The sequence below is a fragment of the Trachemys scripta genome, chromosome 2 (genome assembly GCF_013100865.1).
Source record: "Trachemys scripta elegans isolate TJP31775 chromosome 2, CAS_Tse_1.0, whole genome shotgun sequence".
Lineage (NCBI taxonomy): Eukaryota > Metazoa > Chordata > Testudines > Emydidae > Trachemys > Trachemys scripta.
Genome location: NC_048299.1, coordinates 34,772,053 through 34,786,582, shown reverse-complemented (window position 1 = coordinate 34,786,582; position 14,530 = coordinate 34,772,053).

Here is a 14,530-nt window from a genome sequence, read left to right as displayed (position 1 = left end):
CAGTGAACACATACTCTAAGTTACCACCAGTAGGTATGTGCAACGCTGCCTACGTCCTGATGCCTCCTCCCAGCAAACAGAGCCACTAAGCATCTATGTGCTTCTTTAAGCACCTAAATACCTGTAAAAATCTGACACTTAGGGCAGGTCTTCACTACGGGGGGGCGGGGGGTGTCGATTTAAGATACGCAAATTCAGCTACGCAAATAGCGTAGCTGAATTCGACCTATCGGAGCCGACTTACCTCACTGTGAGGATGGCGGCAAAATCGACCTCCGCGGCTCCCCATCGATGGCGCTTACTCCCACCTCCGCTGGTGGAGTAAGAGCGTCGATTCGGGGATCGACTGTCGCGTCCCGACGAGACGCGATAATTCGATCCCCGAGAGATCGATTTCTACCCGCCGATTCAGGCGGGTAGTGTAGACCTAGCCTTAGTGTCTTTGCTGCCTTTTCCAGAGGCTGATCTGTCCCGGATTTTGTTTCGAGTATTATCTGTCTGCTAAACTTGATACATTAGCATGGCAATAGTTGTGTGGCTACTTCAAACCTGACCACAAGTTGAATATGAGGTAGCAATTCTCAGCCCTGTGTGCTGCTAAAATACAAATAACACTAAATGCGGCCTAGTGAAAGCTGAAATATCGTGAGGAGAAATTTCCAGTAATAGCTGCTTTGTTGGTTAAGCAGATCCCTTCAGAGCCAAATTTCAAAGTCATAACATTGCAGTGATTTGCTCAGAGAATGCTTGAAGCTTGCTGCTTCCTGCTTTTGTTACATACATAAAACATATCACAAATCTGGGGCAGTTTATTACCAGTTTAGAACTTTGACTGTTCCCACATTGTGAGCAGAGACTCTGTCTGGGTCTAGTCTGATGTCTGGTACTACAATTTTACTGAATTTACCTAAGAACAAACATTTCTCGTCAAACCGTTTCTTTCCATAGGCACAGGCTTTGTTTCACTACCAATTTAGCAAGGAGGGTGGGCTTCTTGACTAACCCCCACCCTTCCTGGACCCTTTCCTTAAACAATATCACTCACAAGGGTCACCTGAATTTTTCTGGTTCCTCTCTAATATTAGGAAATTCCTTAACTAAATTTCTAAGGTCCCCTGGTGTCCAGGGGGCATGTACTGTAACCAAGTGATCTCCTTCATCAGGCAACTGCCTTAAGGGGGCCTGGATCTCTACTGACTGGTCTTGTTGGCTCCTAGTGTGTTTGGAGACTGGGCTGAAAGGAGCCGAGGTAGTTTGGGTGGGGGACATCCGGACGCCTTGCATTTAGTTTTTAAATCCTGCTCTTGGGTTTTTAACTTTTCCTGGGAGTCCTTTAAACTCCGCATTCAAGACTCATGAAGTCTCTTTGTAGCTTCCTTCAACCAATAGACAAATTGCTCCCACTGTGTGTCAGAGGCTTTTGGTGATGTAAGGGTTTCTCTGAGGTATATGATTTTATCTATATCAAAGGTACCTTCTAGCGGAAACTGTTTAGATGGATTATCACGCGTGTAAAAAATTCCAGTTATCTAAATTCCTTCAAGTCCTAGGACCATAATGCATGTACACGTAGTACACAGGGGTGCCTTTGGGTGGCGCAGGGGAATTCTTAGACTGTCCCCCACCCATTTTCCAATCACACAGGGGAGTGCCCTGTCCGCTAGGTCAGTGGCTCATAAGCTAGAGAAAATTCTCATTCTCTCACATCCCAGGGAAAGAGTCCACTGGGTCACGGGTTTCACAGACTAGCGGCTTAAGTCCGGACCTGGTCAGGGGCTCATAAGTAAAGGAAACTTCTACGCTGGGTCACAAGGTTCGGCTGACCCCCCCCCCCCCGCTTGCTTTCAGAACTCCCGCACAGGGTAGCCCTGGGGCGGCTGGAGTCAGCTTAAGTCTTAGACCTGGTCAGCGGCTCATACCCCCCTTCATTCATTCATACACACACATTCATTCCCCATATCTAGATGCATCTCTTTTCAATAACCTTAATTCTTTATGTCCAGACTATATACAATCTTTCCCTTATCTGAGGTGGCAAAAAAAACCCTGAGCACCGGTGCATTAACCTTATTGAGGGTGGCAACACTATTCCTCAGAACCGCATTAACTAACCTTAGTTGAGGGCGGCAACAAATTCCTCAGCACCACTCTGCATCTGATCTTGTTGCAACATCAATAAGTTTGGATGGCGTAAGCCCAAAGGGACAGATGCCCCCCCCCACGCAGTCCTCCTCCGATACCCCAATAGAGATTTCAAAGGTCTCTTACCTCTATTGTGGCGCCATGGGGTTTGAAGGGGAACGGTCTGCAGTAGCTACCGCTGTCTCAGCCGGGCGTTGCCATCCAAGTCACAGCACCAAATTGTGAAAGAAAACACAGTCTTCACTCTTAGGTTGTTTGCAACATTTCAGAGACAGTTTATTCTCAAGCAATTGCAAGGGGGAGAGTGCGCACAGACAGGGATTCCCCTTCCTAGGCTGGTCTCTGCCAGATAAACAATTAGGGCAAGTCTTTATACCTTTTGTTGCATACAGTAATGATCAACAGCCGCATCTTGTTTATACATATTCCTTCCTGATATCTTACTTTTCTCAGCAGTTCCTGCTACAGTCTGTGTTCCATTCTTATCTAATACAAGGTCAAAAATAGCATCTCTTACAGGTTTTTTCCTACTCACTTCCCACTCAGCCAGGCCCTGCCTTAAAGTCTCACAGTTAGTGTTAGCCTGACTCTTACTCTATTCCTAGAAACTAATATATCTGTGTCCAAATTCCCTGTATCCCTTTTTCCACTTCCACAAAACTCTTCTTTGAAAAAGCTTCAAAAGTGAAACCTACACATAGGACTTGACCCTGCAACCCTTCATATGAGGAGTCCCTACACGCATAACTAACCCCACGGTGTTTAGAGGGAGTGCCTGCATGGAGCTAGATTGAAAGTTTACACACAGCCCTGCACTTCCCCAGGAGCTGTAACTCAGAAACTCACTTAAGGAGCTCCAGATTGCCTGGGATGAGGGTGAGGAGTCTGCTGTGTTAGACGCAGCATACTCCCCGCATCATATCAGGCAGTTCTTTTGTCTGGGGTGGGGTGATGGGGTGCTCAGAGCCATGGCTCTGTCTTCACCTCACTTTTCCTGGACTTCACCCTGACCCCACCCTGCCTACTTGCTTGTGGGGATCAGGCACGCAACCCCTGCTTTTCCCTACACTGTGCCAAGCCTCAAGCTCCAGGTCAGTCCTGTGTGGCCCCAGAAAGGGACCTTACATCCCCTTATTCCCCTGTGCGGCAGCATAGGCTGCAATCACATTCCATGATGAGCAAAGGTGAGCTTTGGAAAATCAGGCCCTTAAAATACCACACACTATCAATGTATGGTGTTTGAGTGGGGAAGTGCCCTGTCCTATATGGCATAGGGGAACCAAACATTCTGAGGTGTTTATGCTCCATCTGGTTTTCATAATGGTAACTAGATCTGAAGAAATGTAACAAAAAAATCCCACAGATATTTATTAGAACCTTTAAATGAATTATCTGTGGTTGCATTTACTCTTTTCTTCTGTTTGTTGATATGAACTTTACAGGCAGAAATGTTCATAGAATCATCCAAATTTGACATGGATATTAGAGAATATTTGTGGAAGGCAAATTTCAAATTTGTAATCATAAGAATTTGCACCCAAAATCTGATTCTGACAGTAACATTCAGCCAGTCACGGAACCTTGCTGTCCAGTTAAAACACCTGACATTTTGAATATAGAATGCTGATATTCTCAGCAAATTGCTTGTGAGTGACCTAAGCACCAAGAATTATAGTGAAAGTTTAAACCACTACTCCAGGAACCAACAAAAAACAGATTTGCCTGTAGACAATTTGTAAGCAGCAAAAGAGAAATTAATTCAATAAATGATTCATTCATATTTTCCCAGCCTTAGTAGTTACCATCCAACTATCTAACTCATTAAGTATCCTATTCAGAATGCCAAATTTTTACTCAGGAAAAAAAACCCATTAAAGTCAATATGCAAAATCCTGCCCAAGTCCACACCAGTGCTTCATAGTGTGACTGCTGTGCAAGAGAGGAAAAAAGGATTTTTTGAGTATGTGTGGGGAATCTGCAGGATGCCGGGGTACAGACTCCAGCAACATGGGGGCTCCCCAATGGCCGAGTCTATGGGGCAGACCCAGCAGATCTGCCACTACTGCAGACCTGGAGCAAGATTCTTGTCTCCAGTGCTGGTGGTGAGAGGATTGAGGCTGTAAGGAATTTGGAATGCTGAATCAAGCCCTTAAGTGTTACTTTTTGCTCTTGCAGCTTAACCTCTTCAGCTGTATCAGCTTTTTACTAAGGGAATCCCCGCGGATAGTAAGGACAAACAATTAGATTAAATATTCATATAAATCTTAATCCACTCACAGCTATTAAAAATATCAAATGCAAATCAGAAGCTGAAATCATTACTAACACATTATAACTGCGGTTTGATCAAGAATTGCCAGTACCAAGTGATTTAAAATTACCCTTTGAAATGTCACTGTGGTCTTGAGCAATAAATGCCCCTCTCAACTTTCTCCCCACCTCCCAAATCAGAACATACCCCTGCAAACCAAATACCAGAGGAGCATTAATGGATAGCTTTGAACGCAGATAATAAATCAGCAGCAATATGCATGTGCCTGTTTTAGTGAGATGGGGCTTTTTTTTATTAGTGGCGGAGGCCCAGAGGGTTGGAGGGCTTGGGAACAGCAGGATTTTGTGTCCTGCCTGCCTGGAAATGATCCACAAAAATGCCATCCTCCATCTCTTGGACGCATTGTACAGAGAAAGGAAATATTACATCAGTCATACGGCAGTGTATGTGAATTAACTATTTATACATATAGAAACAAAGAGTTAGCAGCAGCAGCAGGACCGCCTGAGGTGGCACAAAAGGGGCAGTTGGCCCCAGGCCTCCTATTTGTGAAAGCCCCCAAATCGAGTGGCATTGCTACCTGGCATATGGGTCTGCAGTGCCACTCAGATTTGGCCTGCAGGTGCATCTGGGCCAAACCTGTGATCCTGTGCGCCAGATCCCAATGCCCAGAGCAGGGAGCCAGGCCCACTAGCATGGGACAAGAGCTGCCCCTCTGGAGTGAGTGTGGGGTAGACTCACTCAGTGGCCTCCCCTCAGTGGTAATTTTTTTGTAAGAGCAGGAGGCCTCAGGTTCAGATTTTGCCCAGGCCCCTCAAACCTCTGTGCATCCCTAAGCAGTAGAGCCCGCTATATGGAGCCCTGCTCTTGAGGAATTCCTGCCAGCCAGAAAAAAGAGGTCTATAATCAGGGAAATCAGGCTATCAACGGGAGAGCAATTTTCCTCTGACTGGTGTGTGAAACATGACATAGACCAGCTCCTAAATCATTTATATTTTACTTGTTTATGATGCAATTGTGAATTAGCTCTTTCTGCATTTGTAATTAGAGGCTGGAACAGATGGCCAGGGCTCAGTTCAGGGTGATAAAGCCATTAAAATAACTTACAGGAAGCTACGGTTCCCACCACTGCTGCTGAGGGATTGTTCATTCAAACACGTTGTTCAGGGGTTGTGCTTTGGTGATAGGAGGCCTTTCAAAAGGACTCACTACCTTAGGCCTTGGCCTGGTACACTGGTGCTGTACAGCGCTGCAACTTGCTGCGCTCAGGGGTGTGAAAACGTCCCCCCCCCGAGTGCAGTGAGTGCAGCGCTGTAAAGCGCCAGTGTAATCAGAGCCTGCAGCGCTGCACGCTCGCTCGCAGCACTGCAAGCTATTCCCCTCGGAGAGGTGGAGTACATACAGCGCTGTGAGAGCTCTCTCGCAGCGCTGGCGGCGCGACTACACTCGCGCTTCACAGCACTGCCGCAGCAGCGCTGTGAATTCCCGAGTGTAGCCAAGGCCTTAGGTACAAGGAACAGGAGCATACAGTGCAGGAGAGGGGCCTGTTAGGAGTTGCACAGACGTTTTGGAAACTCATTATCTATCATCAGCATTGTTCATCTAACCTACATTGTGTAATGTGTGTGGTAGTGTTTTATCACAACAGGCCAAACTCTGGCCTTGGCTCCAGGTGCGGGGTGGCACTACTCACATTAATGCACAGATCTGACAATCTGGCCCAATATCTTTTTTAAAAATGGTGGTTAGGATGAGATTGGTTTATGCTGTTTATGGTGAGCAAAAAGGTCTATTAAGCCACTGATCATCTATTTTTTCACTAATCTTTTTCTTAAATAAAGACAAAGCAAAACGAAAACAAAACAGAGTACCTCATTCACTTGCATGGATGTCATTGGCTAAGCCAAACCAACCTATTGCACAAGTTAACTTCAAAAGATTTGATGGGTCCGTTTCAGTTTGTTTCCGAACTGGCTAAAGCTCCTGATGCGACAGAGCTAGAATTGGTAATCTGGTAAGAACAGGCCTTGTTGGGATTTCCGGCAGGCTCTTTGTCATGATGTTTCAGCACTTTTACTTCTCGTCCCAACTAGAACCCAGGACAAAGATGCATACAAATGATTTCAACAGCTGGCTGAAGCCACTTCCAGCAGTGGCATGCAATGAGTGAATGTGGCCATGTATCATTTTTATACCAGACCATTGTTGCCTGTCATCATACAGCCAATTATCAGGTGATTGCATTATCTTGACACTGTTCCAGGGTCTGGAATCCCAAGAGAGCTGAGTTCTGTGGGTGATGAGGGAAAGTTTCTTGCTGAAGATGACACGGAGTTCTTAAGAAGGTCTTGCATATGGATGCCATGGATTTCTGTGAGCGCAGTGGAGCTCTATGCTAGAGTCAGATACATCCAGCAAAGTGTGTATATTTGTGCCCCTTTCCTCTGGCACCAGGGACAAACCAAAATTGCAGTTACACATGACAGGCCCAATTCTGCAAACTCCCCGCATGGAGGGCTTTCAGAAATGGGATGCCTCATGTTTTAATGACAGGTATTTTTAGTAAAAGTCACGGACAGTTCACGGGCAGTAAACAAAAATTGACAGCCCGTGACCTGTCCATGACTTGTACTATATACCCCTGACTAAATCTTGGGGGGGGGGGGGAGGAAAGCCTGGGGCACCACAGGTGCTGGGGTGGCAGCCTGGTGCTGGGGGGGGGGGGTGGCAGCATATGGCCCGGGACCCCTGCTGGAGATGGGGGGGGCAGTTGGCGGGGCTAGCAGGCTCCGTACCTGGCTCCACACTTCCCCAGAAGTGGCAACATCCCCCTCCCTCAGCTCCTAGGTGGAGGCGCAGCTAGGCAGCTCTGCACACTGCCTCTGCCCTGAGTGTCAGCTCCGCAGCTCCCATTGGCCAGGAACTGCAGCCAATGGGAGCTATAGGGGCAGTGTCTGCAAGGGGAGGCAATGCGCAATGCTGCCTGGCCACGCCTCCACCTAGGAGCTGAGGGAGGGGGATGTTGCCACTTCCGGTGCCCCCCTGAGGTAAGCACTGCACAAAGCACTCATCCCCTCCTGTGCCCCCTTCCTCACCCAAACTCCTGCTGCTGCTGAGGGGAGGGCGGGCACAGTGGCCTGAGACTGCCCCAGCAGCGGCTGGTGTGGCTGGCCCAGGGGCTGCCCGAGCTGCTCAGGCAGCCCCCGGGCCAGCCGCACTGGCTGCTGCAGAGGTCATGGAGATCCCAGAAAGTCACAAAATCTGTGACAAACTCGCAGCCTTAAACATGTGGAATAATATGACAAAAACATCATTAGAAACAAGGGTGCTGGAACAATTTTTATAATGGGGGTGCTTATCATGGAAACCATGTATTTGGTGCTTCCTATTTCTACTACAGCACCCCTAGTTCCAGGACCACTGACTAGAAAAGTAATCTATAATATCACACACACGATTGTATAGAGAGAATTTCAAAGTATTTAATGTCTGCTAACAATAAGAAGCTTTATCAAGCAGCTGCCTAAACAGTGGTTTGAAAAGGGTTAATTTTGTTTCTGCATGTCACATCTGCTTGGTTGACTGCTCAGTATCTGCCAGCATAGGCATTATGTGATGCCCTGCTTGTCTCCAGAGCTGTCATTCAAGACAGAAGCTGGGCTGAGAAATGGTTAGAGCAGGAATAAATATTAGCAGAATAATCTGGACCGTGACCCTATCCCTCCTACTCTCTACCTCACCCACCTACACACATGCTGCTACTGCAACACAGACACTGCAGAGCCAGCCGATGAGCTGCTTTCCCACCCCCATATTTAATAAGACGTTGTGCTTTTGCTGAGTGAATGACCCTTCTCTGAATGCAGATTGTACGACTCAGGCGCTGAAGTCTGATGTCACTTCCACCACAATGTAGTTGTACTGTAATGCTGGGAGAATTTACTTTACAATTAACATAATGTAGTGAGGAGCGACTCCCTTGTGCATCAGAAAAAAAAGAGGAAAATTAAGTCACAACCTGACAGGCTTTTCTGACAGTCTGCAGGAAGAAATGCAGGCCTGTTCTCTGCCTGGCTTGGTATGGGCGGTAACTGGGGGAGGCACTCTCATAAAGCAGACAGGGACAATGATTCTGTCTTATAGAACTGAAGATCTAAGCGATTTTTTCACGTTGAGGAAGGCAGGTCACTATGGACTTCACCGGGCTTTGGATCAGGCCCTTCTTGAAAAATTATGGCCAATAGAACAAACAGATCTGATTCGCCACTGCCTTACACCTTTTGGATTGTTTGCACACACGCAAAGAGAGTGCAAAATGGGTGTAAAATGCTGCCATTTTGCTTTGGTTGCATTTCACACCTACTTGGCTCTGGTGTGAATGACTACGTACAGTGCAGGGCACTGGAGGACTGGGTATGGAGCTAAAATAGCTGTTGAGGTGAAATGGACTTGGCAGAATTACCAATGTGTGTATTTTAATCAAACAATGGTTTGGCAGCAAAAGTTCTATCAAATAAAGAGAATTACCAGCTCAGGGCTGAGGGAGCCTAGCTTTTTCTCATTCAGTGTAGCCATCTGCTACTCACATCCTGGACTGGACTCCTCCTCTAGAGCATGGTGCAGACAGCAAATTGCTTGATCCACCCTGTTTAATTTCTCTCTGCCTGTAAATTGTGGCATTTTTGAATAGCTGAAATGCAACAAAGACATTGGGCTGTAGAGAGGCTACTGGCAGTTCATTTTTTATTGAATTTGTGATTTAAAAACACATCCGTTAAATCAATGTGTATTACTTTAAAATGCATGTCTCAGAACTAATCACCTTTTCTTATCCTCTCTCATTTCCAGGATCCACTAATTAGTTATACAACCTTGGGGACATCTCCTGCTTGAGTACTAGGCCAATAACGCAATGGAAATGCTTAATTTACATGATAGGGTTAGGGGCTGGCAGCAAAGACCAGGGGAGGGGAGGAGTGAGGTTGTGGTGGGTTCTGTGCTACAGAGTTTGTCAGCTCTGTGCCACGCACCGGAACAGGAGAATGTCAGATTTGCTATCCTAGCTCCAGTGCAGGTCAGTGGCTGGCTAGCTGCATACAACTCCCTACCAGGTTGCAGCTAGGTTATAGTTACAGTGCATACCTGCCCTTACACAGGTGTACAATAGGAGGGTGGAAAGATCCTCCTTCACCTTTCCCCTCCTTACAAGGACTGGGCAGTTTCAGTCCTTATGCTCAAATGCAAGCACTGCTCCCAGCTAGTGCCCACAGATGGTGCTAGCCTCTCCAAAGGGGATCAAAGCCATACTTTCCAGCAGTGCGGACCTCCACAGGAGGAATTCTTTTTCCTGGAGAGTCCAAGGCACAATGTCTCCAGGAGCTCTTGCTAGGGTAGCATAGCTCCACATCATTATATCTTACTATACACTAACTGAGCCCTTAATTAACAGTGTGCTACCATAGAGTGCTGCAAATCATCAGATGCAATCATTAACTAGCCTTAGTGCTGGCCCTCTTTCAGTGCAGGGTTACATGAACTTTGTAATCTAATCTTGAAACCAATTAATTGGTCTGATAACGTGGTGTGTTGAATGTCCTCAATTTCCACTGGATTTATCACCTGGCAGGATTAGGATCAGTATTTGGTGTAAAGCTGATTTGTGTCAAGAAAGCTGGACATATAGCAGTAGTTTATGTACAGAATTAATCTTTCCTTTGGAAGATGTAGAATTGGTCAGGCCAAATGCTATCTTACTAGCAAATCTTCCTAATGACAGCTCTTATTAAATATATTTATCTCTGGTTTCTTTATTATTCAATGCAATTAAAATAGTTATTTCCATTATATTCAGTAACAATAAACAAATACCAAATCAGAAACGGAGTGCTGAAATGTTGACAAAAGTAGTCTGGTATGGTTTAATGACTCATTTATAGGACTGTATTTTTAAAACAAGAGGCCCAAACTGTGCAAGCTAGAATACATGCACTATTGTGTTGATATACGTATCTACAGTTCTGAATGCAAATCAAACAAATGTGTATGCAAATAGCTAGTTAGGTGTCCAAATAGCTCTTTGCATGTGCAATTGTACAACCAGTACTCACAACTGAGATGACTGTGCATGCAAAATTAGGAGCACCACACCATACACATTTTTGCATGCCGATACTGGGCATGCCTTATTTTAAAAGTGATCCATAAAGTCTGCAAATAAATTATTTGACAAGGAATTTTTCCTTCACCAAATAAACATATTTTGTATATTTTATGGCTAGAGTGATTACTCACTTTTAAACTGATCTCTTTTTTGTCTCTTAAGAAGAAGTGATTGAAATCTGTCTTTTTATGGTCTATTCTGTGCACTGCTAATTTTAGTGCAATCCTTAATAGCATGCAGATCAGACTTTTATGTTTTCATATTGAGATGGAGGAGAGCTAGTAGATTTGTCAGGCCACAATGGCCTTCTCTTTCCTTGGCACTCCTCACTGATATGTACATAAGATGAGAGGCCACTTGCCGCCAAACCCTTCACCCCATTACAACTAGCCTTTAAGCCTTTAAAATCTTATGGTGGGTTACCACACAATGCTTCTCTTTCATCCACTAGTTTGGAAACCAGAGTATCTTGCTAAGGCTTCTTATTTCTTAACACATTCATCAGACCTTGCAAACCCAATTCCAGCATCACTGTCCCTCTGAAGCCAATGGGAGCTGAGCTCATGTATCTGAGACCAGAACTGAGCCGGCTATGAGAATAGCAATAATCCTCCTGCTCCACACAGAACCTTCAGCTGTTTTAATTTGTCAAGCATTTAAGTGATAAGACTGGCTGAAAGTCCCTTTTTACTAGTCTAAGGCTAATGCATATATGCACTGTATGGATGATTCAGTCTATTTCAATTTTTGCATAAAAAATTCAGCTTCAGTCTGCAACACAAATCTTGTTATAAGGCTGTATTTGACAAATGGGGCTACTTAGGGGCAGGCTGCCAAGCTTAGTTCAATAAAATCATCCCCATTAGAGAAAATCATATGATCTTTGTTGATCCGAATATCGGTCACGACTGTAATTTTCTTTATTTTACACATTGATCTATAAATAATGTCATCTGTTAATTGTTTGAAATTACAATGGCCAACAACTCCATGGAAATAGAATATTGTTCTAATACATACATATATTGCTGAGGATTTGTCCTTTTTGGGGAGAGCACTTCTCAAATCAAGGGGAAAGAGAGTCTTGTGACATGAGAAACAAGTGTGAACAGCCACAATGAGGGGCTTGAACTGGAATTGAAAGCAGAGGTGCAGTTGGCTTTGAGAATCCAGGCCTCAGAGAGCAAGGTCTCTTGTACCTGAAGCACAATGCAATGTCAAAGCACAAGGTCACACTCTGGTCTAATTACAGCAGCATAAATCTACAGCATCAGTCTATTACACCCGTTTAAACAGAAGCAGATTTTGAATCACAGCCTGTATGGATGACGGAGTAGAGAAAGGATTATGTATATGCTGTGCTCTACCACATTTCTTATCTACACTTTAGGAAGCACAGGATGGCTGGGAACAAGACACAGCATCAAGAATCCTTCTCATAGGGTGTCCATTACCTTCTCATAATGAATTTAGATTTTAAGGCAATTGACAACCAAAGAAAATACTAGATACAAGTGCATGCTACTTGTATTGGACACATATACATACTCTCAATTTGTGTTCATTGGACTGTATAGCTAGAGTGGATGGAACACATATGACAGACCTGACATTAGGCATCTGATCTTATCCAGGAGATTAGTAAAAATCTGAGGCTATTAAAAATCCTGCTTAGCCAGGTGTGTTTGATGTAGCTGTATGTTTATTAAAACTCACTTTGCAATCAGGGAACATGAGTTTGTTTCTTAAAGGAAAATAGCATATTGAGGAAAATAAAGAAATAGTTTACATTGTATAGGTGGCCAAATTACATACTAAGTGGGTGTCCCAGAATTACTTTCAGCCCAAGTACATGTGGTTTTATGGACGATTTTTCTGTGGCAATAATAATACCTAGCACTCATATAATGTTTTTATCTGTGGCTATTAAAGCACTTTACACAAAAGCTTAAGGATCATTATCCCCATTTTACAGATAGGGAAACTGAAACACAAAGAAGTTAAATGATTTGCCCAAGGCCCAAGTCAGAATGAAACGTCAGTGGGGCAGATTCACCAGAGGGTCTACAGCAGCCTGTTCTACAAGGGGGAGAGGGGGGAGGTGCAATAGTAAAAAGCATCCACTGCCCCTTCTCTTCCAGAGGTCCCAGAGGAGACCAGCCAAAGGCTACAGTGATTTACCCCAGCTGAGGCTCTGGCCCCAGATACTCGGAGGCACCATTTGTTAGTACACTGGCCTTTCACCTCTTTCATAACTTGTTTCAAATCCAGCGCAGGTGACTAGTTACAATGAGTCTGGCCTCAAAGTGATCTCTTCTGGATGTTTTCTTCACAAAACCATGGAACAACTGGCAGTTGCTACTTAGAAATAGCCCATAACTGCAACAGCAGGAGATGAGGTATTGCAGGCCAAGAATGAAGCAGCATTTGGCAGAGCAGTGTGGGGAAACTTTCCATTAAAATAAATAAATAAATAAATAAATAAAATACATGAATCTTGTAGAACAGTTAATGATTTTTGACCCATCCACATAAATCACTGTAAACTTGAATTGCAAGAAGCACCGTATCATGGGAGAATACAAATATATAGTCTCCTGCCACTTTTAATGCCATTTTTTGTGGTATTTCTTTGGAATATTGTCTTAGAAGCTGGAAAATATAATTTCATTCATTTCTGATTCTGTCTATTTCCATTTGACAAACATTAATTCCTCCTAGCCACACGACCCCTTTTTCTAATGAAACAGAAGACAATTTGGTTCTGTTTGGCTTAGCACATGCCAGATGACGTCAGCAGGGGCATATACAGCTCTGGGGATGAGGTTTGTTAGTTAATTTCATTTGCAGGGCCAGAAGAGAAAGCACTAAACATTCAGCTTAATGTCCACTTGGATAACGTGTCTGTAGATCATACAAACACAGCAACCATCTTTTCTTAAATTTGATAGTTATTTATTGTACAAAGGAAAAAACACACCGACAATCACAATGAAATAAAAGGAAATAAAGATATGTGCCAAGTTTATCATGTCCTCAACATTTTACATTTGTTCATGCTGTATGTTGTAAGAAAACAGAGTGAGCCAAAGAACAGAGGAAGAAGAAAGAAAGCAAAGGAAATGAGAGAAGGATGGCTTATAGGTCAAAGTATATCAGACATATGAACCATGCAGTTAGGAAACTGTCATAATACAGCAATAACATCAGTCTCTGGCCCTGATCCTGCAGTAAGCTCTATGTGTCCATGTGGTGTCTCACTGAGGTTCTGCTTAGATTCAGAGGTCCACTGACAAAATTCAATGCAAAATCAGAACTTGTATCGCCAGCACTGTTCCCAGTACACACACATTCTTTCATTATCTGTCAGGCAAACACTCTAAAAAGAAAGATTAAGCATCATCCCATTTGTGAGGTTCCTCTTTTCGATACTGTAGGATTTTTTTTAACACTAGATGGACTATTTTAGTTCTAGAGGACAAAAGACAATAGCCTCACCTGGAAGGGTGCCTCAGATTTTCTGAGAGTAGTAAATTGGAAGGACATTGTGGAGTTCTGGCATGCAGTAGAGAAGACTGATTTTGATGGGGTTTTAAAAAAACCCTCTGAGATAATTCTGAAAATCAGCTTATTAAAAAAATAATTATTTCTAAACAATGTCTCTTCCTTTGTTTTATATAAACACATTAAAGATATAACTGGACATGCAACCTTTAGCACTTAGGAAACTCCAATTAGTAGAGAATGCTGTAGTGTATCTCCTCAGCAACAAGCATATCAAACCTATCCTCTAAGAACAACAAGGAGTCTGGTGGCACCTTAAAGACTAACAGATTTATTTGGGCATAAGGTTTCGTGGGTAAAAACCTCACTTCTTCGGATGCATCGGAAGAAGTGAGGTTTTTACCCACGAAACCTTATGCCCAAATAAATCTGTTAGTCTTTAAGGTGCCACC